We start from the raw sequence: 23219 nt of genomic DNA, 5'->3' as shown, positions 1-23219 counted from the left end.
CTCCTGGGAGTCTAACTCCAGACAGGAGCCACACAGGAGCGTCAGCGGGGGGCTGAGGACTGGTCACCGAATCCGGAGTGCCGGTGGCAGCCACTGACGAGGGCCCCGCCAGAGCCACGTTGTGTTCTGAATGCTCTCTTGGTGTAGTAATTTCATCTTTTATTTTCTGTGTTCTGATGCGTTGACACCTGGGCCTTGCTGGCCCTGGAGACCCTGCCCTCCCAGGGTCACCAATTATTCCAAAGGCAGAAAACAACTTGCCACCCCCCACCAGGTGCTTTTCAATGCAACTAACCCCTCCACAGACCCACCCCAACCACCTGCTGTATTGGGCTCTCACTCAGGTCCCCCCTCCACCTGCCCTAATCACCTCTCCCCCAGGGCCAAGTCCCTAACTAAGGGCAGCCCATATACCCCAAAGCCCAGTGAAACCAGCCCACCCTGAGCCTGCCTGCTCTGCCTTGTCCCCGCCTTTCAGCAAGCACCACAGTAAGGGGTCCCGTCCACAGGTCCAGCCTCCCAACTTGCTCTGGGATTTCCCTGTGCCCTCTCCCCAAGAGGCATAGCACACCCCCTCCTTTGGAAAACTGTGAGTAACAAGCTATCTTTTCACTGGTAATTGTCTTTGATCTGTTTGCCTTACGATACCTCAAATTTTTAATTAATTCTTAAAGTTGTAAAATAGTCCCTACACTGCGTTCCCATCTCTCTGGCGTGTGACAATGTGGCTGCCCCTGTTTTTTCAGAGGCAGGGCTGTGAGCTCTTCCTGCCTCATCCCTACATCTCAGAGTCCATCCCCTTCACTTAAAGTACATCCAGTGTCTCTGTTCCTCGCAATCTTAAAAAAGCTCACTTCAGGGATTCCCCATCTCACCCGGATCTACTGCTACCTTTTCTTCTACGATGCTTCTCGGACTCTCCGCCTCAACCACGTGAGCTATCTTTTCATTCTTATGTGTTCCTGTTCTCTGTATCTTGCTAATATAAAGTCTTCAAGGAAAACTCTCCCTCCTTTCCTCTGTCAGCAGAGCCCATTCTTCCTTCAAGACTTGACTTGTGTTTCATCTCTCCTGTGGTGGCTTCCACGGCTCTGCTTCCCCAGGTGGCTTCTCTGTGCCCATCTCTCCACACCTGCATTGCCTACCACCAGGGACACGGACGGGCAGCATATGCCATCTTACATTATTCAGTACTCACTCCTCAATATTCGGGAACTGTCTTTCCCTACAGCTTTATGTTTTCTTGGTTCAGGAACCAAAGTTTTGATTTTGTGGGATGACAGGATGCATTTGATACCAAATATATCCCCTATATCTTTCCTTCTCACTGAATTGCTGTATAAAATTCCCAGTTGCCAGAACAGATGTAGCCTATGGACCCAGGGCCTGGCTAGAGGGGAAGCCAAGTTCTCTGCTCACCTTTAGTCTAGGTTTCTCCCATTTGGGAAGTGAGATTGGCTTGCCCCCAACTGTGCTGAATGGAGAGCGTACATTCATTTCTTAATCTGTCGCGATTTTTGGGAAGATTTCCTTTGCTTTAGTTTGCTGTCAGGCCTGGAAGGGAAGGTGAAGTGCCATTGAAAGGAATGGGGGAACAGCCAGGAGGGGGCTGGACCACCTGGTGGGATGTTGGGAACTATTTTCTGTGCGGAGCCTGAGGCTGGGGCTGGGGCTGGGGGTGGGGCGCATGGAAATCAAACGCGTACTTCACAGTTTGGTCCAGGGCTGACCTGTTTATAATAAAAACATTTGGTTTGACTTCCACAGACTCCAACCCATGATGTCAATGTTGATGCACTTCAGGCCACATTCCTTTTAGTCCCCGGAGAAGTTCTTTACAAAAAGCATGAGATGGGGGATCAAATACTTCCTTGGATCATCTCCAGTCTGAGACATCACATTTGCACTTTAAGCAAATAATTCAGACACTAGCATTCCAGCCCTAAATATGCCTTTTCAACTACAAACTAATTATTTGTGTCTGAATCAATGGATGGTGTCTCTTTAAATGTTCCCTTCATTCCTCATGCATGCTATAATCAGCAGATGGCCCTACCTTCCCCCACCGCCCCCTTTTAAACAAACCCTTCTAATAGCTAATATCCTGCAGTGACCAAAGCCATTAGAAGGATTAGGCCATTACTATCCTGTCCAGCAAACACACAATGCTCATGGGGATTGCCTTTCTTTCTTTTTTTTTTTTTTGGTTGTTGTTTTTATGGATGAATCAGGGCCCAATGGCTGGTTGAAAAATCAAAACAGGGAGGGCAAAGGGTTATAGTCATTCTTTTCAAGGACACCTCCCAAATAGCCTTAGGATTTGAGATTCCTTTGTTAGAATGACAGCAGATGTCAGCTTTGTGGCTAGTGCAAGCTCAGAAAGGACACAGTACGCAGACCTCTGTCCCTCGCTTCCTTAATATCTAATACTCATCCTTTCCAGAGCACCACTGCAGCTCTCTCTTTGCTCTGCCTGTTCACACAGGCCTGTTTGTGCTGTAACCGACATGCAACCAGCAGCCCAGCCCAAAGCCACATTGCAGGGCTCAGGACTGCTCTGAGACACTGCCACCCAGCGGCACCTCTGAAGCATAACAGCACACAGAGAGGGAACAGGAAACCCAGTTTTATAAGCCAAAGGATGGAGTGGGCAGCGGGTGCAAAAGCTGGCCTAGAATCATGAGGCTAAGTCACAGAAAAGCATGCTCCGTGGCACGGAGGCAAGGGGGCTAGCTTGGAGATGGCTAAATAGGGCAGGTGAGAAAAACAGGAAGAAAGGCAGCTGGAATATAAAGAGAGGAATAAAGAAATGTAATAACATGGAAAGCATGAGCAACCTCTTTTCTAAATGGAAGAAATATGCACTTTCTCTAAGTGAGGGCTGGAGCGAGATGACCGAAAGATGAGTCAATGGAGCTCTTTTTTGGAGTCGGCCTCAGTTCAGATTACTCAGCATCTCACGTGTCTGGGCTCTTAATGATCCTTGGGCTTTGTGACTTTGGGGAAGTCATTGTACCTCCGTTTTGTGACCTGACCTCTAAACAGCTTCTCTGAGCCCTAAATTGAGTATGTTATTAAATACCTGAGATGCTGAGTGAACAAGAAACAAACAGAAAATGTAAGCTGTGAGCAATCCTTACATCTTGTGTTTGACTTCAAAGGACTGTAAGGGAGAACCTGAAAAATACATCCACTACACCTTTGGTGGCTCAGGACTTGCCGGGAGAGTGCATGGAAGGGACCCCCATCCCACAGGGCGTGGGTGACTCTATCTGCCATCCAACCTCCCTGAATCTCGGCAGCGAGGGCCAGTGCACTGAGACCAGTACTTTCAGTGCGGAGGGGAGGGGTTTAGAAGGAATCAGCCTTCTCTAAAATCGAAGCTAAACCAGAAGCTAATGGGTTAGTAATTTAACAAGCCTCTCTTTTCGGCAATATTTTCATTTTAAAAAGAAAACCTCTGTTAGAGGGCAAGTAATTCCAAAGAAATTAGATTTTGCTGGTTGAAATGTAAGAATCCAGGCAGGCGGCGAGGGAAATTTGTTTCCTGGCTTCTCCAATCTTACCTGATAGTTCCCGTCTTGCCTCAGTCCTTAATATTTCTTGGGAAAAAGCATGCGTGATCACTCTTTTAAAAACTGTTACAATCACTTTCCTATCCAAGGTCTGAAAGAAGATTTGGGCTCAGGCTCCATTTGAAGAAATCCAGGTTGTATTTCCCCCAGCACTTAGGGTTTGATGGTTTCTGCTTATCTAAAGTGCTCACATTGCAAATATGAGCAGCAGGGCTGGGGATTTAAATTCTGTCTTGATGGGAATTTGAACTGAAATACTCTGCCCACTGCCACTTTATAAGCTGGGAATCATCAAGCTAGCTACAAATACCTCGAGGGGTCCTTGCAGTTGCTCAACGTAAATCAGCAAAATGACAGGCAATTGACTTTGAAGACAGCGCTCACATGGCTGAGTGGCTGGAGCTGCTGGAAGCAGATGAGGGCATTTTCCTGTAAACATGATTGTGATTAGCACCAGAGTAAATAGCGAATCGGGCTGTAACTGTCAGACTCAGCCTGAACTGGATTTTTCATTAGGTAGAAATCAACATGTGACTCAGGGTAGCAAAGCTGGCAATTCTAAGAAACTAGTTTCTATTTCAACACCTGGTGAATACTTCTGATTTTCCTAGAAGGTAAGCAAGAAGGAAACTTGATTTTGCCATGTTTTCATGTAGGGATAAAATAGGAGTGTGGGAATCAGTCCTTTCACTGCAAGAGCAATTCAGCTTATATTCCATGCTCAGAGGCTATCTAACAAAATGTCTGGCATAGCTCAGATTTTGGCTAAGTGGAAAGGTGCACATTTGAAAGGTTGACCCTACCAATGTCATCTGAGGTCACTAATTCATATACCTAAAGAGCCCGGGAAGGCAACATCAGTAGCTAAGCTGGCCGGAGGGGCTGAGGCCAAGTGGTGTGTGCCGGCCCTGTCCAAGGAGGCAGGCTGACCCTACTCCAGCACAGACTGCTGCCAACTGGGGCAGAAAGGCTTGGGTTGTCATATCAACTGGTTTTTCAACAGACGCCAGAAATCGGGTTTTTCATGTAAAACATCAGGTGTGCCAAATCCAACATGTCTACAAACCCCAAAGCATCTAACCTGTCTGTGACCTAGTACAGGTATCGATTGACTTACGACCTATGCAACTTACGACCATTCGACTTTACGACCACAATCGCTAGCCACGACTGCTCCGCGTCTGGCAGCGCAAACATTGCCCAGCTGGGCGTACGACAGTGCGGACCAGCTTCCGGCAGCACTACCATCTCCGCGTTCATATAGCCTACTCAACTTACGACCAAATTGTGTTACGACCGGTCTGTCGGAACCAATCATGGTCGTAAGTTGAGCACTAGCTGTATTGGGCTACCTTCATGTTGGATTTCTCCAGACTCATTCTAGCTATACCAGGTCTCTAAGCCATTTCAAAGGATTTCCAGAGAGAGCTTGCATAGACTCTCTTAGCAAGGAAATGAAAAATCTATCCGCTCTCCAGATCTAGAAGGTTTTTTTTTTTTAAATTTCTAATTTAGATCTTTCATGCTACAACACAAACCACTTATTTTTATTCTCAATCAATGGAAATGAATCAACGGAAATGATAATCACAACTCATATGGGAATTTTAACTCAACTGGCACTGAGCAGAAGGAAATCTGTTAAATGCTCTGGAGCTCTGTTCTCTCAAAGGTAGCTGTGTTATAGAGGAATGAGAACAGTCATAGCTCTGGTTGGCCTAGGTCAGGCCACCTCCTGCTTTGAACCTCAGTGTTCTCCTTTATAAAATGGATTTTCTCTAACTCGTGGGACCTGTACTGTGAAGAGTGGTCACTGGCTGACTGCAGGAAGATGTTTGCGTCCTCTGGCGTCAGCTCATTTGGCTGTGAATCTCAACACCACCACTTACTCTGTGTGTGACTTTGGGCAAATTTCTTACCCTTTCTAAACCTGGGCATCCTCATTTCATTTTTTTTTTTTTTTTTCTAAGACAGGATCTCTTTCTGTCACTCAGGCTGGAGTGCAGTGCTGTGGTCACAGCTCACTGCAGTCTTGAGCTCTTGGGCTCAAGTGATCCTCACACCTCAGCCTCACAAGTAGCTGGGACTACAGATGCATGCCACCATGCCTGGCTAATTTTAGAATGTTTTAGGCCATGTAGCCCAGGCTGGTCTTGAACTCCTGGGCTCAAGCGATCCTCTCCCCTTGGCCTCCCGAAGTGCTGGGATTGTAGGTGTGAGTCACTGTGCCCAGCCTGGGTGTCTTTGTGGGAGGGGTGCAGGGGCAGGGTCTCACTCTGTTGCCCAGATTGGAGTGCAGTAGTGTGATCTCTGCTTCCTGAAACCTTTGCCTCCTGGGTCCAGGCGATCGTCCTCCTTCAGCCTCCCGAGTAGCTGGGATTACAGGTATGCACCATCATGCCCAGCTAATTTTTGTATTTTTGGTAGAGATGGGGTTTCACCATGTTGGCCAGGCTGGTCTCAAACTCCTAACCTCAAATGATCTGCCTGCCTCAGTCTCCCAAGATGCTGAGATTACAGGTGTGAGCCATTGTGCCCAGCCTGGGTGTCTTCATTTTTAAGACAGAGGTAAAAGAGTGCTTTCTCCATAGCATTGTGGAGAGAAGTAAATGGAAAGCTCTAAGTCAAAAGCGTGGCTCAGGCCCTGGCCCTCAGAGGAGCTGCAATAATAATGATGAGGGATATCCCCTCGGTGATAATGATGAGGAGGGGAGTCTAGGATGATCCCCGGTTTCTGGGTGACTGGGTGGACGGGGGAGCATTATTCAAGACAGATGATACCGGTGGAAGAACTGGCCTGGGAGACAGGTGATTTCTTCAGTTCAGGACATACTGTACTGAGTTGAAGTCGTCTCAGAACTTTTCAGGAGGAAAGGCCCAGTTGGAAGTTGAGAAGTGGCTTTGAATACTTGGCTGGAAACAGTCTCAGCTGTAAGCAGCAGCGGCAACTGTGCATGCGTGAGGATCCCTGGAGAGTGTGTAGCTTGAGAGGAGAAGAAATGCTAAGAGGACCAAGACTCCCAACTGGGCGTTAAATGCTGCGGCAAGCCAGGAAAGACTGAGATTGTGCATCCTGAGAGGTCAGAGGAAGACCTGCAGAAAGGAGCTTCACGGAAGCCAACAAGAGAAATAGACGGTACGTTTCCATCTTGAACGGCTTTACAATCTGATGCAGGGGCCAAAACGGAAATACACGCAGCAACCAAAGGACTTTCTCAAGACAAAATACCAACGAGGACCAGTTAAAGCAGCCCCAAATAGTGTGGACATGCCAGGGGGACTTCAGCGAGGAGACACGGAGGGAGGCAGGCAAGCAAGATGCCCCACGGGCTGTGGTGAAGATGTACTTGAGCTGGTTTTGCAGGAAGGAATGAATCTAGGCTGGCCAGAGGCTGGGGAGGGGCATCCAGGTCACGGCTGGGCTGGAGACCAAGGTTCTGCGGGGTGGAGTCAAGGTTCTGAGGGGTGGAGCAACCCCTGTTGAGAAATATAGATGGTTTCAGGCAGAAATGTCAAGGCATTTTGCTCTGATGGAGCAAATATTTTCTTTTAAATAGGGACTTTCTTCTCTTGTGTCAATTTTCTTTTTAAAAATTTCCTTTATTATTGGGTTCCATTCTTCAGCTCCTGTTGTTCTAGAAGCTTGTTTCCTCCTACCTCTTCCCTTTCGGTGATAGGCACATTTGAATGTCCCCAGCCAGAGGCAGACACTTTCCAGGCTGGTTTTAATTTCTCTGGGAGCCTGAAAGGTTGGAAAGAACATGAAATCTGAGCCCAGGGCCCTGTGTGGAGCTGCCGTGAAACTGTAAGCAAATCATGGCATTCCATTGCAGTTACCTCTGGAATGGAGAGGATGCTACTCTGCTCCTTCAGTTTGTGACGCATGCTACGTGAGGTCATCTAAGGGAAGCCATTTGGGAGCAAGGAAACAGTGACAGCACGGGGGTAAGGAGCTCATATAACTCCTTGGCCCACACGGGATTGAGCTTCAGGGGCCACTGCGGGGTCGAAGTCAGAGGTTTTGTGGGGTGTCTGTGGGGTGGAGTCAGGAGCTCTGTGGGTGGAGTCAGGGGCCCTGTGGATGGAGTCAGGGCTCTTCTATGGGTGGAGTCAGGGCTCTGTGGGTGGAGTCAGAACTTTGTGGGTGGAGTCAGGGCTCTGTGGGTGGAGTCAGGGCTCTGTGGGTGGAGTCAGGGCTCTGTGAGTGGAGCCAGAACTTTGTGGGTGGGGTCAGGGGTTCTGTTGGGTGGAGTCAGGGCTCTGTGGGTGGAGTCAGGGCTCTGTGAGTGGAGTCAGAACTTGGTGGAGTCAGGGCTCTGTGGGTGGAGTCAGAACTTTGTGGGTGGGGTCAGGGGTTCTGTTGGGTGCAGTCAGGGGCACTGAGCTTCTTATCTGAAGCTCACTGGAGGGAGTCCGTGGCTCTGGCAGGGCTATGGTTGTGGGGTACTGAAGCTGCACTAGGGGCTGGTGCCTGCTTGCTGACTGGTACTGGGCATTCTGGGAAGTGATGTGGGGAGAAAAGGCCAACCTCTCTCTCTACCTGTTTAACGCCCACAGCATGGCTACAGAGTGGAGAAGGTGCGGAAGCCGACCCCCGTCCTGAGAGGATGGCGGGGACCTGGGCCTGTCAGCACGGTGCTCTTGAATCTCAGGAGAAAAGGCCTAGGACGCCGAGGGATGGTGCATGCTGGGCCCTGGCAGATGGATGGAGGGATGCCGAGACGGGCGGAAATTCCTGGAAAATGAAGAGAGCACTATTTCAGAGGGGAACATCCCTGCGTCAGAGGAGGCAGCTGCTGAACGTTGCTGAAAGGGAAAGGAACCTGCAAAACAGTGATGGTGGCAGCAGTGCGGCCGCGGAAGGCGGGCAAGCCTGTGCCCTGCGGCCCTGAACCTGCACCCGCCCCGTCCTTTCCTTGGGGTGAGGGGACCAACCTGGCCTCCCTGCAGGGGCCTGGGCATAGGGCCTGGGGCACGGGACAGAGCTGCACAGGGGGGACCTGCCTGCGCCGGACAGCTGGGCCCACCAAGGCCGCCAGACAGCCCAAACCCTTCCCAGGCTGCAGGGAGGCCCCAGCTGGTGTGGCCTCAAACCCGGCATCTGTTTCTTCACTCCTGGGGCTCCCTTTGAACTTGAACCTTGCAAAGCCCAAGTAACAATAAAAAAGCCAAGGAACAGGTGCTGCGGCAGAGGACGGGGGACAGGCCGTCTGGGAGCCTCAGGGGGTGCCGCCTTTGTTTCAGCGCCTGCAGTCTCCGGCTCCCGCATGAAACTGCTCGGGACCCACGTCAGCGCCAAGTTCCAACGAGGAAAATATAGCAGCGCACAATATGTTGTTTTGGCAGAAAGCTATGAATTTTAGTATGGAATGTCTGTCACAGGGCCCATCCAATTAACTCACTTGTCGAGAAATCAGAATAAATAGTTGAGAGGAGGCGACTGCAGCTTTGCTCAGACCTTGATTTCTTATTTGTTTTCATGGTTAAGCAGGTCTGCAGTCACCAGGATGTATATTTAGGGCAGGGAAGGAGAGAATACGCATCTTCACGGTGGTTCTCCCCTTGGAGGGAAAGAAGGGTACTTTCTATAATTTTTGGAGGAGGGAATTCTGATGAGCTTCTGTTTTAGAAAAGCGTTATGGAGGCAAGCCTGGCAAACTCCCTTGAGTTTTAGACTCAGTGCCGTTGAGTCTGAGACAAGGACTGGGCTCCACCAGAGAAGTTTCTTTTCCTCCTTAGGTTTTGGCTGTGCGGGGTGAGTCAGGGTCTCTGTTAGGTGGAGTCAGGGCTCTGTGAGTAGGTAGGCAGCCCAACCTGACCCTACATCTGAGCCTGAGCCGAGCTTCCAGACTGGGAGGACATCAGGTGCTCTGGGTTAGCAATGACAGCTGGCACTTGGGGTGCTGGCATGGCCCCCAGAGTGCCTGCCATGCCCAGAAACTTTGACATCTGTGTGGAGTCCCTGCAAGAAGCCCTGCTGCACCGTTGAGGCCCTCGGGAAAGAAGCACCTCAGATATTCAGCAAGGAGGCTTCTTTAGGAGGGCACTGGCCATGCCCATGTTCGTTCGGTGTGAACTCTCAGGGGCAGGAGCTCACTGCAGCCCAAGGCAGAGTGCTCTCCCTATACCCACAAATTGCCAATTATGATTTACAGATATTTAGCAGATAAAACTCTGGGCAGAGAATGACTCTTTTCTTTGAGGAGTCTTCTTGTGGCTCGCTGAATTTAGAGCCTTACTTGCTACAGCAGAGATGAAGCGCAAAGCCAGGGTATACAGGGTATACTCAGCCTGCACTCTGAGTTTTGAAGGAACGTACCATGAGCCAGTTTTATGTAGCCAGAGGGACAGCCAGGGGAATACATTTCAGCTGTCCAAGAAAAAACTTGGCCCGTAGCTCCCACACACCTTTTTCCAGCCCAGTGCTTCTGAAAACCACACTCTCTCTAATCCCAAGGGCCCCTGGCCTGCCTCCCCTTTTAAGCATTCACACTCTGGTGGGCGTTGTGGGGCTTCACATCAATATTTCTCCAATAGTGGGGCAAGAGCCCAATCCGAGGCAAAAACATTTTTTGACCTTTGCTCTCCTGAGCAAAATGCCCCCAAGTAATGAGGACCTGGAAGAAGGGAAGGGCACCTTCTCTGTAGCCTGCCATCCACATCCCAGGCTGTCAGTCAGGAGGCAAAGGCACAGTCTTCAAGGGCTGCAGACTAAGTTGGTCTTTGTGCTCCGGGGCTGCTTCCATTTCAAAGGCTTCACCAGCGAATCCCGTGAGTCATTCCTGGAACCTTCAGGAGTCTCCATGGTGACGGGTTGAGTGGGCCGGGGGAAGCCAGCATTCACTCCATTTCCAACAAGTTCCTCTCTTCTGATTTTTTTTTTTCTTTTTTTTTCAATAGAGACTGAGCCTGAGGCTTGAGCTTTTTTGTTTTTTAAACAAATCACAAAATAAGAACTCCCTAAGCCTTTTTTCCCCATTTTATTTGAAGCCCATTCTAGATAAATATATAATCTATTCTTACTTTCTATGGAGACCATATAAAACAACAAAACACAACAAAAACTGAGCATTTGCTTTTGTTTTTTCTTTTCCTGCAAGTGTTTTAAGAAGAGATCTGGTTTTCTTGTTTTCCTCAGTGAAAAGATGAAAAGGCTCTGGGTAAATGGTTGTAGTCTGAAGCAGAGATGCCTGCAGCACCAAGCCCAGAGGAAGGCAGGCCTCTCTAGCCTACCACTGCCCCGTGGAGGTCTACCAGGAGTCTGAAAATGTTACCCAGTCATGGTCAGCAAAACTGTGCATATTCCTTTAATCCCCAATGTTCTTCATACGCACAGACCTCTCCTTCATTCGGTAATGCTCCAGAAAAGCGTAGTATCTGGGGTTTGTTAGGGAATGAGCACTAAACGTGCTCATTTTAGCATTTTAGCTACAGGAAAATGTAGCTAAATCTACAGGAATCTATGGGATTTTCCCACATGGCACTAAATATAAAAATCTGAAACCAATTTAATGTGATTTGATGAACATACATAATCTTTTGGGGATATAACTCCTGTGTCAAATTTCATAATGGTGTGTGGCCCCAAAGTTCCCACGTCAGAGGGTGATGATGAGTTTTCAGTAACATTGAAAACTTGAATTCTGCTGACTCTGTTATCCCCTCAGGCTGAAGCAGGACATGCAGCTTCCTGAACTTCTGCCCCCAGATTTCTGGGGATCTCGGGGGCATCTCACATGTGCTCCGCTCTGGTGGGTGCAACTGATCTCTGCTGGTGGCCATTGCAGGCTTAGAGTGCCAAAGCCTTGCCCGGGACTTGGGGGAGGTGAACAGCTCTCTCTGCTGTGTTCGTTTCTGTACGGGACCGCACAACATGGCTGCTTGGGCCCTCATTGACCAGCCATCCAATTTTTGCCTCCAGTCTGTGCTATCCTCCCTCACCCCCAGCCTTGCCCCCAGGGGATAGCTCCAGGAACATGTCCGGTAAAAGCCACATCTTTGTATTTGAAACCCTATTTTACTCTGACAGCTGAGATTTTTCTAACAGGTCAAGCTCACCGAATCTCACTGTGGGTTCTTAGAACATGGTTTCTTAAGCCGTGAAGGCTTTTTCAAAGATGATAAAAGCCACAGAAATTCTCTCAGAAAAGTGAACGTGTAGGTAGCATTTCACAGACAAGCTCAGGAGTTTCTGGGCCTTCAGGAGAGAATCCTTCCTCACAGGAATTTTCCTCTCGAGAACTTTCTCAGCCCCTGCTGTGGATGTCAGTCCAGCCTGACTCACTACTGAGCCCGATACGCTCAGTCACAGCAGAAGCCTCACTGTGGGTGTGTCCCAGGCCACGCGGAGGCTGCCACTACACGCACAGTGGTTTTCAAAGCACATGGCCCACATGTGCTGTAAACACATAAGCATGTAAAAAATATGACTTTCTACTCAAGCCTGTTCTTCAAGACCTCTCAAAAAGCTCTAATTAGAAAAACAGAATATCAAGGCCCAATTTCAAATCCTAGCGAGCCCAGGAGTCCAGCACCTGGAGTTGGAGATCCAAAACGGAGTGGCCTCGGAAAAAGATATGTGTGGGAGTCCTAATCTAAATCAGATTTTCAAAAATTCACACAAATTTTTCTGCCTATTTTTTGCTTGAAGTGAAGTCACTTTTGCTCTGTTGCCCAGGCTGGAGTGCAGCGGTGCCATCACAGCCCACTGCAGACTCAATCCCTGGGCCCCAGTGATCCTCCCACCTCAGCCTCCTGAGTATCTGGGAATATAGGCTCATGTCACCGTGCTAGGCTAATTTTATTGTTTTTATTTTTTGTAGGGACAAGGTCTTACTGTGTTGCCCAGGCTGATCTTGGACTCCTGGATTCAAGCAGTCCGCTTGCCTTGGCCTCCCAAGGTGCTGGGATGACAGGTGTGAGTTTCAGATAAGTAACTTATCTCCAACCCGTCCTCCTCTGCATATTGTCCTTCAGCTCCTGAATATCGGGATGCTATTTGTGTCAGTTTCCAAGGGCTCCTGTCACAAAGGGCCACAAACTTGGTGACTTAAAACAACCAAAATGTATTCTCCCACAGTTATGGGGGCCAGATGTTTGAAATAAAAGTGTTGGCTGGTGTTCCTCTGAAGGTTCTAGCAGGGCCCCTTCCTGGCCTCTTCCCCCTGCGTGGCTCTAGTTATTTGGTGGCTGCGGCCGCATCACCTGCCTCCATCCTCTCAGGCCTTCGCCTCCTCCCTGTGTCTGTCTCCTCCGTTTGTCTCATAGAATGTTAGTCACTGCGTTTAGGGTTCACCTGGCCCATTTAGGATGATTTCATCTAAAAATCCTTAGCTTACTTATATCCACAAAGACCTTTTCCAAAGAAGGTCACATTCGCAGATTCCAGGGATCAGGTTTTGGGCATACTTTTCAGGGGCCACCATTTAACCCACCCCAGTATTGCTCATTTGTATCTCCAGCATCTCATAGTGCCTGCACGCAGACTTCAGCAGTCACTCATGTGTTTGTTTCTGATGGTTTAGATTTAAACTTGGACCCAGGCACCCTATCTGTTCCATCCCCAGGTCTGAATAAAGGGTGATATGTGTTTGGAATAAAATTAGTGTCTTTGGCACTCCTTGACTATGAAAATAGCCACTGGGCTAATTAGGGTAAATAGTTTCTTGCGACGCTTAGGGATTTCTGTTAGAGTATTCTATGCTATCAACTTATCATGTGTGAAATGCAGAAATCACATACGCATAAGGCAATATGTTTGAAGGTCTTTTATAAAAAAATCAGATTTTATTTATGAGATAACCTTTCACTTATGTATTTAATAATATTTATGAGGATACAAAGATAAGTATTTACAGGAATATAACTACATATTTATATGTAGATGATTTTATTTCCATCATGTGGCATTTCATTGACACCTGATACTGACTTCCAAGTGTTCATTTAGATGATATGCATACAAAGGAAGCGACATGCTTTTTCTTCCTTGAAAAATATAGCTGAAGGCCGGGCACAGTGACTCACGCCTGTAATCCCAGCACTTTGGGAGGCTGTGGCAGGCAGATCACATGAGGTCAGGAGTTCGAGACCAGCCTGACCAACATGGAGAAACCTTGTCTCTACTAATAATTCAGAATTAGCCGGGCATCGTGGTGCATGCCTGTGATCCCAGCTACTTGGGAGGCTGAGGCAGGGGAATCACTTGAACCTGAGGGGCGGAGGTTGTGGTAAGCTGAGATCGCACCATTGCACTTCAGCCTGAACAACAAGAGTGAAACTCTGTCTCAAAAAAATACACACACACACACACACACACACACACACACATATACACACACACATATAGCTGGGTGTGAGGTCCCTAATACAGAGTAAATGAATATAATCAAGTTTACCCTACTCTGGAGTACAAATTTTAAGCATTTATATTAAAACCTACTTATGCCTAGTGTTCCATTATTGGAACACCTAGCATGTGGGAGTTATTTATATCCTACTGCTCCAGGTCATCGCCAAGATCTGATTATTCACACTCAAAAAATTGCAACCTCAGGCACAAATGGGTTAAAATGTGCTATGATGGATCTCCAACTTCATTCTGGAATGGTTTTATCTTACAGGGTTAAAAGTGGCAATGAGCATAAGTCTGACTTTGCCAGCAGGGAATTTTAAAAACAACCTCTCTCTATGTATGTAACTCACATGGTATGTACCTTGCAATTCATGCAGCTGGTCATATTTTATTTATGAAATGTTTGGAATCTGGAATCCCAGATCAGAGAAGGTGCAGATTCTTTGTTTCTTATTCATATTGGAAATTAATTCAAGTTGCTTTATTTTTAATGTTGCCATTACACATTATTTTAAAGATAAGGCTTTTGGGGTGACACTTTATTATTTTTATCATTGTTTATTCATTTTTCCAATAAACAAGAAACAGAAAAATCAGAAGAAAGCCAGAGAAAAAGTCAGTTTCCTGTCTGCAATGCTCAAAGCATACCACGCACATCAGGAAATGGCAGAAATGCACAAGCTAGACATCCAGCCAATCAAAACACGTTGCCCAGAACAGTCAAGTTTAAATGGGAGCATGCATTCCAAGTCTTGAAGTTTAAGATGCATTAACATCAAGCCTTTCAACTTCACATGTAATACAATCCAGCAACAGCACAGCATCAATCAACGAAATCAGACTTCACTAAAAGAAAGAGCTTGTGCTTCCCCCAAGGGAGCCCTGTAGACAGATTGCACCTCAAAGTTGAAAGGACAGTTAGAACTGCCTCCTCCTTGTTGCTTTCTCTGTTCTGGGATCACTTTGCAATTTTCCTTCTTTCCTGAATGTATTTTATCTCAGATACAAATCGGTTGGCTCCTCTGCAAAAGACGAGCCAACTAGTCTACCACAGAGTTAGTAAGTCTCATTGTTTCAAAGAAATGTGTGTTTTATTTTTAAACTCGTGGACAACTCTATGTGTTTTTAATTAGCTTCTCTGACTTCAGTTGTTTGAAATCCAAAAGTGGCCTTGGATAAAAATTAGCTTTATCAGTTTATGTCAGTGTGTGTTTTAACCAGATTTTTTCTTCACTATACTTTGCAGATAGATGGGAACTATTGTCCACCAAAGGGCTGGATCTTCCTGCATATCTCTGTGGCAGATACTGGTTGGGTTACCTTGTGCAAAACGTCCCACACCAAATAGTGTTGTGGGGAAGAACTGACCCTGGCTTCCCAAACCAACTATGGCTGTAATTGTATTCACGTGTAGAAGAACCTGCATTCTTTATAAAGCTTACGTAGGCATTGAGATGCAGGCTTTTAAAACCTGACTTCTTTGTGGGTTGGTTGGTTTGTTTTTGAGACAGGTTCTGGCACGGCTCACTCTAGCCTCAACCTCTTGGGCTGAAGTGATACTCCCACTTCAGCCTCCTGAGTAGCTAGGACTACAGTTATGCACCACCACACCCAGCTAATTTTGTTTTGTTTTTTTGTTTTTGTAGAGATAGTGTTTGGCCATGTTGCCCAGATTATTCTGGAATTCCTGGGCTCAAGCGATCCTCCTGTCTCAGCCTCCCACAGTGTTAGGATTCCAAGTGTCAGCCACCACTCCCGGCCATAACATGACTTCTTAAGTACCTTTAATACACCTAAGTATGGGGCCCTATCTTTCAATTTTCCAGATACAGAGTGGCCATATAATTTATTATCCATGCAAGGACCTTCTTGAGAATGGTCAGGGTTGCTAACCAGATGTGTTGCCGGGACATCTGGTGTCAACCTGGACATCCATATACATGAGACTCTTCTGTCCCATGCACCCACTCCCAAGTGTTTTTGAAGACCTTGTGTATGTTGAAAATACTGTTAAATTTCACCTGCTAATTATTCTGATGAATCTATGCATTTTTTTTTTTCATCCTGGAATCATCCATGACTTCCTCCTTGATCTATCAGATCTCAGTAGTTCACTATATCTGGACCCAGGACACTTTTCCACTATGAAGTTCTTTTTCTGCTTAGAGTGCTTCTGTCTGTGTTTCCCATCTCTGTTGGTGGAGATCGCAGTGATTCACTGGGACCTAACTCGGCCGTGTCTCTTCCATCGCCTTAGCTTCCACAGGGCTGTATTTGTGTCCTCCTTAGGGCACACACCTCTGTTTTGTTATATTTTTATGTGTAGCATTATTTTCATTACTGAACTCAGAGAAGGAACTAACCACAAAGCTGAAACTCTGTACATTGAGCATGAGCCCCTTGTCTTAGCTACTTCTTATGTGTCTTTTTTTTTTAATTGCATTTTAGGTGTTGGGGTACATGTGAAGAACATGCAAGATTGTTGCATAGGTGCACACGTGGCAGTGTGATTTGCTGCCTTCCTCCCTCTCACCTATATCTGGCATTTCCCCCCATGCCTTTTAATTCTGATATTTTTGGTGATTTGTTTCTGAAAATGTGATAGGAAATAAACATTCAAGAAGGTAGAAAGCCTTCTTGTATTTGGCAAGGAACAGCCCTATGCTACCGCTGGATTTGAGTGCCAGCTTCTCCAATTAAGAGCTGTGCAATCTTGTGCAAGTTACTTAACCTCTTGGTGTCTGTAAAATGGGGGTAGTAATAGTACCTACCTCCTAAGATACTGAGTATTTAATGTTGCCAGGCACTGTCCTCACAGAACAGTGCTTGGCAAACAGTGCCTGGCAAAATTAAATAGTCAATATCTTAGCTGTTTTTATTGTTCAGACTTCATTTCCCTATTTTTTGGGCCTGTATTCACATATCTGAATTGTATTGAAAACAAAAGAAAACCAAGGGCTATCTGCATATGTAATGGAGGGAAGCCTAATGGGACCTACATCAGGCACACCAGCGATATCCATTGGACAGCTAATGCCTTGATGACCCAAAGGACACTCGATGGGACAGAATGAAAAGTCCTCTTGACTTGAAGAGCCAACCAGGGCAACCCCAACCTCTCAACTTGAGATCAGAGAGTTGAGGTGCTGGTTCTCTGCACATCCGTAGAATAGGGACCTTAATCGTACCTACCTCATGAGGTTATGGTAAAGATGAAATGAGATCATCTGTGTAAAGCACTGAGCGTAGTTTATAGTCCCTAAAAAGTACCTGCTCTACATTTACTGTTGTTCACAGCATCTGTCCTGGAACATGAGTTGATTATTGAGAGAGGTGTGGTGGGTATTCCGGGGAAGGTATCCTCAGATTTCCTCCAACCATTAGGAACCTCATGGCTAGCTCCACCAGGAGAAGCTCAGCAAGAGAGAGAGAATGCAAGGCTCTCATTTTTCATTAGAAACGGCGATGAGGAGAGCGCCTTCCCCTCTCTGCGAGCATCCAATGCAGAAAGGCCAACATCTACAGCTGCAAGAATGATCCAGTGGATGCCCAGGCAAGAGTGCTGATTAGCAACAGAAGGGCAAATTAAGGCCGCTGACTGGCAGACTGGGAAGAGCCAAGAAATCTGTAGTAATCACCAAGAACAGAACACGAGCTCTTTGAGACCCTGAAGGGAGAAAAGAGGCTGAAAGTACCCACAGTTCTTCTGGAAGGCGGCTCAGAACCAGTGAGATTTCATTAGCCAGTCTGAGTTTTCACCCAGACTGTAGTAGCCTAAAGATCTCAGGGTTACACATAGCACGGAGTCACTGTCCCAGGGAAAGAAGTTTGTTTGCTTCCAGGTTCCTCTGTACCTAATTGTTGCTGTCCTATTCCCAGGGTTGCCAAAGAAAAGAATTCCGCCAACTTTTCTTGGCATTCTCTGTCAATAATTAGCCATTTTTCTTTATGTTTATCCTTCTTAATGCCTATTCCTGTTCAGCTCTGCTCATGGAGAGATAGCCAGCGTGGTTTGCACTCTCCCAAGCAAGCACATCTCAGAGCCCAGATGGCACAGTTGCCTTCAGTTAATTTTCACTCAGATCTTAACCTTCTCAGTTTATTTCCGCTTGAACTCTGGATATTAAAGTAGAAATAATGCTTTGTGACCTTTAAGCAGAACACCAGCTGCTTCTCCACCCTTTCCCCTGTGGTTTAGTGACCCACACAGTCCAGTTCTGCAATAGCCTTGTTTCTGGAGTTCTAACCTCCTTCCCAGCAGGGAATGACTAATGCTTAGAGCCAAGCATTACACCAAGGTTTACCAGGCAGAGCAAATAAATGGTCATCTGAGACATGCTTTCAAACAGAGATCTCTGTTCTTGGCACAAAGGTTAAGGTTAGTGAAAAAAAGTCCCACCTCTTCCCCCTTTCTGTTCAATTTCGCCCCTTTATCTTCCCAAGGAAAGATTTTAGCAGTGATCACAGTGGTTTATCTTCATGACATGGGCAGAGTTCCATGAGTTCTGTGACTCAGTGACACTCTGAGGGACCCATGACTGTGAAGCGAACTTGGAACAAACTCATTGTTGGCAGAAGCTGTCCAATGCCCCCATTCTTTGCTCTGGCAAAACCAGATATCAATGGTAGCTTAGGAAGGAGCCTCAGTGGGGAAGAGGTTGTTGTAAGAGAACCTTCTCTCACATTCTCCAAATCTTCCAATCCAAGCTTTGCTCCAGGAGACCACTTCACCCAGAAGTCCCGGCCAGAGCTCAGGCTTTGACACTGTCGCGGCTCCCAGCTTGATGGATGGGAGGGGGCGGGGAGCTGGGTTTCCAGCCAGGAAGGAAAGGAACTCTACGCTCCTGCAGTCCCTTGTACTTACTGGGATGGTGTTCACGGCCTCTGCCCACTGAGCCTGCCAACACATTCTCTCACAGCCAAACCCAATCGCTCCCCATTCCCTGCTTCAAAAGAGAAGAAACCTCGCTGCAGCTACATAGACACTTGGTCACGCTGCAATAATAAAAAATGGAGGCAGGGAGGAGAGGGAGAGAAAGGCTGGGGGCTGGTGACGGGACAAGTTGAGTTTGGAGCTGTAGAGTGGGAAACTATGGGATGGGCTGGAAATACACAGGGGAGGATGCCTCCGTGAAGTAGGCTTCAGACTACGTATATGGATCCCCTTTGGGTTTTAGGATCGTTAGTGAAAGATCAGCGTTATCTTGAAATTCCTTTTGTTTGTAGGACTGCATGTTTGGCTGCTCCATGAAGGTCCAGGCTGTGTAAAGGTCACGCGTGTAAGTGGATTATGGGCTCATTCATCTCTACAGGGCAAGCCTGGAGAAGTTTTTTCTTGACTCACTGGAAAGAGAAGTAAAAGGCTGAGGAAGGCATTGGTGGTGGGTGTCTCACATGGGCGATGGTGAAGAGTGGAGGCGTCTGCGTTTGATATATATATATATATATTTTTTTTCTATAAAGATGGGGTTTCACCATGTTGGTCAGGCTGGTCTTGAACTCCCGACCTCAGGTGATCCGCCCGCCTTAGCCTCCAAAGTGCTTGGGTTACAGGTGTGAGCCACCACACCTGGCCAATGCACTGCGTTTGATATTGACTTTCTATTTCTTCAGCCAGGGAGCCAGTCTCCGGGCTGCCTGTTGCCCGGTAGCGGGGCAGGAACTTCATCTCACTGTGTCTCACAGTTCATTTCTGCTGTTGGCAACCGATGTGGGAGGAACAGTGAAGAGACTACTAAAGTTTAATGTCCTTTTTATGACCAACTTTTGTTGTTGGCACCTTCCTCTTGGAAAAAGACACTGATTTATGACTGAACAATCCCTACACACGGAAATCAAATCATTCTTTCTGTGTCTTGGCTTATTTCTGTTTAGAGGAACGGATGGCTTCCATAGGCTGTTCAGAAAATGGCTGCGACACATTGGAGTAAAAAAAACTGAAAAGTTTTTATTTCTGTCTCCTTCTCCCCACAGAGGAGTTTGAAATTCTTGCTTCAGGCCATATGGAGTGGATATTCCTTCCAGAAGGAAATTATAGACTGCTCTCTGTTTCTACTCAACTGCTTTTCACTTACTAAGTGGACTCTTTGAAGCAGCCTTTTATTTACTTCAGATTCTGACATGAATAATTGTTTAATTGCCTTTCAGCCTACACAAGATAAGGAACCATGTCTCAGAAACTGTATAATTCTCTTAACTAAACAATAGCCGAGCCATCCAGAGTAGTTTTCAAAGAAAGAAAGGAATTCCTCACATATGTTAAGCATTTTATTCCCTTCAAAGTGCATTGCCCTGTATTATTTTGCTAAATTGGATAATGTATACGAAAGTATTGTGTAAATTACATCACATAATAAAAAAGTGAAATGTTATAACAATGATCGATTTGATCTTCCATGTGGGAAACTGAGGCATCCCGGGGGTAAGTTACAACCCCAAATCACAAGACTTAAACGGAGCCCAGATGGTTGTCCATCTTCTGCCTCTGGATGTGCCGTCTCCTCTGCAGAGGATGCTTCACCTTCTGGGGACACCCCCAGTAGAGGCCCAGGGTCACCTGCTAAAGGCTTCCTCAAGCCGGAAGCAGGGCTGCAGGTGTGTGCCTTGAAACTTCCATGGGCCCTGCTGGCTCGTTTCAAAGGCTTCGGGCACAGCAACTTGCCTTTCCATCTTGTTCAGTCGTCACCAATCAGCCGTCTGCAGACTTTTCTCCCTCATGTCGTGGCAGAGGAATTGTACATTCTCTGGATTTAAAAAATATATAGGTTACTTTTTCTTAAAAAAAAAAAAAGTCTCTGAAATAAGCTCCCAATCCATTTGCATATTTTTAAAACATGTTAGCAAATTCTTATAATGGGATTTGCGTTCGTCAGAAGAGGTCCCGGGGCAGAAATCACAGAGGATGAAGCATCTGTCACTCCCCACCCTTCAGTGGGTGGAGCTCACCCAGGGAGGCAGCAGGACACAAGGTTGAGGAGGACCCCCTATACCCGAGAACCCCATGTGAAGTGCAGAGCAGCCTGAGAGCAGGGGCAGGATACAGGAGGGGAGGGCACAGGAGGGTTTCAAATGCATCAAAGGACCACAATCAACAGAGTGAAGAGGCAACCCATAGAGAATCAAAGAAAATATTTGCAAATCATGTATCTGATAAGGGACTGATATCCAGAATATATAAGGAACTCCTGGCCAAACACGGTGGCTCATGCTTGTAATCCCAACACTTTGGGAGGCAGAGATGGAGGATTACTTGAAGGAAGGAGTTCAAGACCAGCCTGGGAAACAAAGCAGGACTCTGTCTCTACAAGAAGAGAAAAAGAATTAGCTGGATGTGAAAGTGCATGCCTGTAATCCCAGCTACTTAGGAGGCTGAGGCAAGGAGAATCGCTTGAGCCCAGGAGTTTGGAGGCTGTAGTAAGTTCTGATCTCATCACTGCACTCCAGCTGAGGTGATACTATGAGACCTCTTCTCTTACAAAAAAAAAAAAAAGAAAGAAAAATTTTTTAGAGAATAAGAACTCCTGTAACTCAACAACAACAAAAATCAGTCCAAATAAAAAATGAGCAAAGGACTTGAACAGGCATTTATCCAAAGATGATATGTATACAAACGGTCAATAAGCACATGAAAAGATGCTCAGCATCACGAATCCATCATTAGGAACATGCAAATCAAAACCGCAAGGAGACATCACTTCACACTCATTAGGAAGGCTATTAATGGAAAAAATAAAAATAGAAAATAACAAGTGCTGGACATTGAGAAACCAGAAGCTGGATGCATTGGGAATGGGCAGAAGGTAAAACGCTGCAGCCACTGTGGACAACAATATGGTGGTGCCTCAAAAAATTAAACATAGAATTACCACATGTCTCAGCAATTTGAAGCAACATTGTTCTCTGGGGTAAATACCTGAGATTCGTTCTCTCATGCCAAGGAAATCGAGTATGCAAACACACTGGAAGTGGGTTTAGGAGCAGAGGTTTAACAGGCAAAAGAAAGTGAAAGGAAAACAGCTCTCTCTTCTGTGAGAGGGGCACCCGAGTGGGAGTTCCGGCAGGGCAGAGTGCACAAGGTATTATAGACAGGCTTGAGGAGGTGGGGCCTGATTTACATAGGGCCCAAAGATTGGCTTGAGGGAAGCTGGCTGCCCCAGCCTGATCTTATTATGCAAATGAGCTATTTGCCTGGCTAGCCATGTTGTCTGCTCACTACTGCACACGTGGTTGGTAAGGAAAAAGGAAGATGGAGCTGCTATTTTGAACACGCCTAGTTCCCAGGTAGCCCCTTTCCTACTGCACAACTGCCAGCATTCAGCTGTGCGAGCTTCTGGCCTGCCTTTCTATGTCTGCAGCTTGATTTTATCGGCTGCTCTTTGTTAGAAAAGAAAATAGGCAGGCTTGAGTAGGTCCTTTTTGGGGGCTGCTTTTCATTAAAAGGAAAACCTTACTGAGGATTTCCTTACCCTCACTATCCGCCGAAATGATTTCTTTTTAACACCTGTATTATTTCCACTTCTGGGTATATGCCCAAAAAAGTGAAAGTGATGACTCAGACAGTTGTACACCCATGTTCACAGCAGCGTTACTCACAGTTGCCAAAAGGTGGAAGCAACGCTAGTGCCCATCAACAGATAAATGGGTAAGTAAAATGGGGTCCGTATAATGGAAAATATTCTGCCTTAAAACAGAAGGAAATTCTGACACATGCGATCACATGATTAACGTTGAAGACATCATGCTAAGTGAAATAAACCAGACACAAAGGAACAAATACTGTACTGTAGACCAAAAATAAAATTCTAAGACCCCCCAGTTATCCGAAAGGACCCCTCCTCTCAGCCAAGGACACTCCAAAGTTAACCTGAAGCACTCGTGGTTTCAGGCCATCACAGGAAGGTTGGGGGACATGCCTCATTATACCCTTCTCCCTCTCAGGATTCAGAAACAGCCAGCCAACATTAACATCAACACAGACCTGAGTCTGATAAGAAATATTTACAACCTATTCTCTCTGGAGCCTGCTACTTGGAGGCTTTATCTGCAAGACAAAACCTTGGTCTCCACAAGGGCATTTACCCAGACATTCCTTTTTTTTTTTTTTTTTTTTTGAGATAAAGCCTTGCTCTGTCACCCAGGCTGGAGTGCAATGGCACTATCTTGGCTCACTGCAGCTTCTGCCTCCCATGTTCAAGTGATCCTCCTGCCTCAGCCTCCCAAATAGCTGGGATTCCAAGCATGCACTACCATGCCGGGCTAATTTTTGTGTTTTTAGTAGAGATGGAGTTCCA

At 46.6% G+C, this 23219-nt stretch overlaps 1 long non-coding RNA gene across 1 annotated transcript; it reads left to right on the top strand.

Moving 5' to 3' along the window:
• The first annotated feature begins 7535 nt into the window (after window positions 1-7535).
• Window positions 7536-9015, top strand: LOC108296034. Its single transcript, XR_005198312.1, has 2 exons — window positions 7536-7593; window positions 8133-9015. It is a non-coding gene; the product is annotated as an uncharacterized LOC108296034 (long non-coding RNA).
• Window positions 9016-23219: the final 14204 nt, after the last annotated feature.

This window comes from Cebus imitator, unplaced genomic scaffold (genome assembly GCF_001604975.1).
Source record: "Cebus imitator isolate Cc_AM_T3 unplaced genomic scaffold, Cebus_imitator-1.0 Scaffold678, whole genome shotgun sequence".
NCBI classification, from domain to species: Eukaryota; Metazoa; Chordata; class Mammalia; order Primates; family Cebidae; genus Cebus; species Cebus imitator.
Note: the sequence above shows the minus strand (reverse complement) of the source record. Positions and strands in the feature narration are given on the sequence as shown.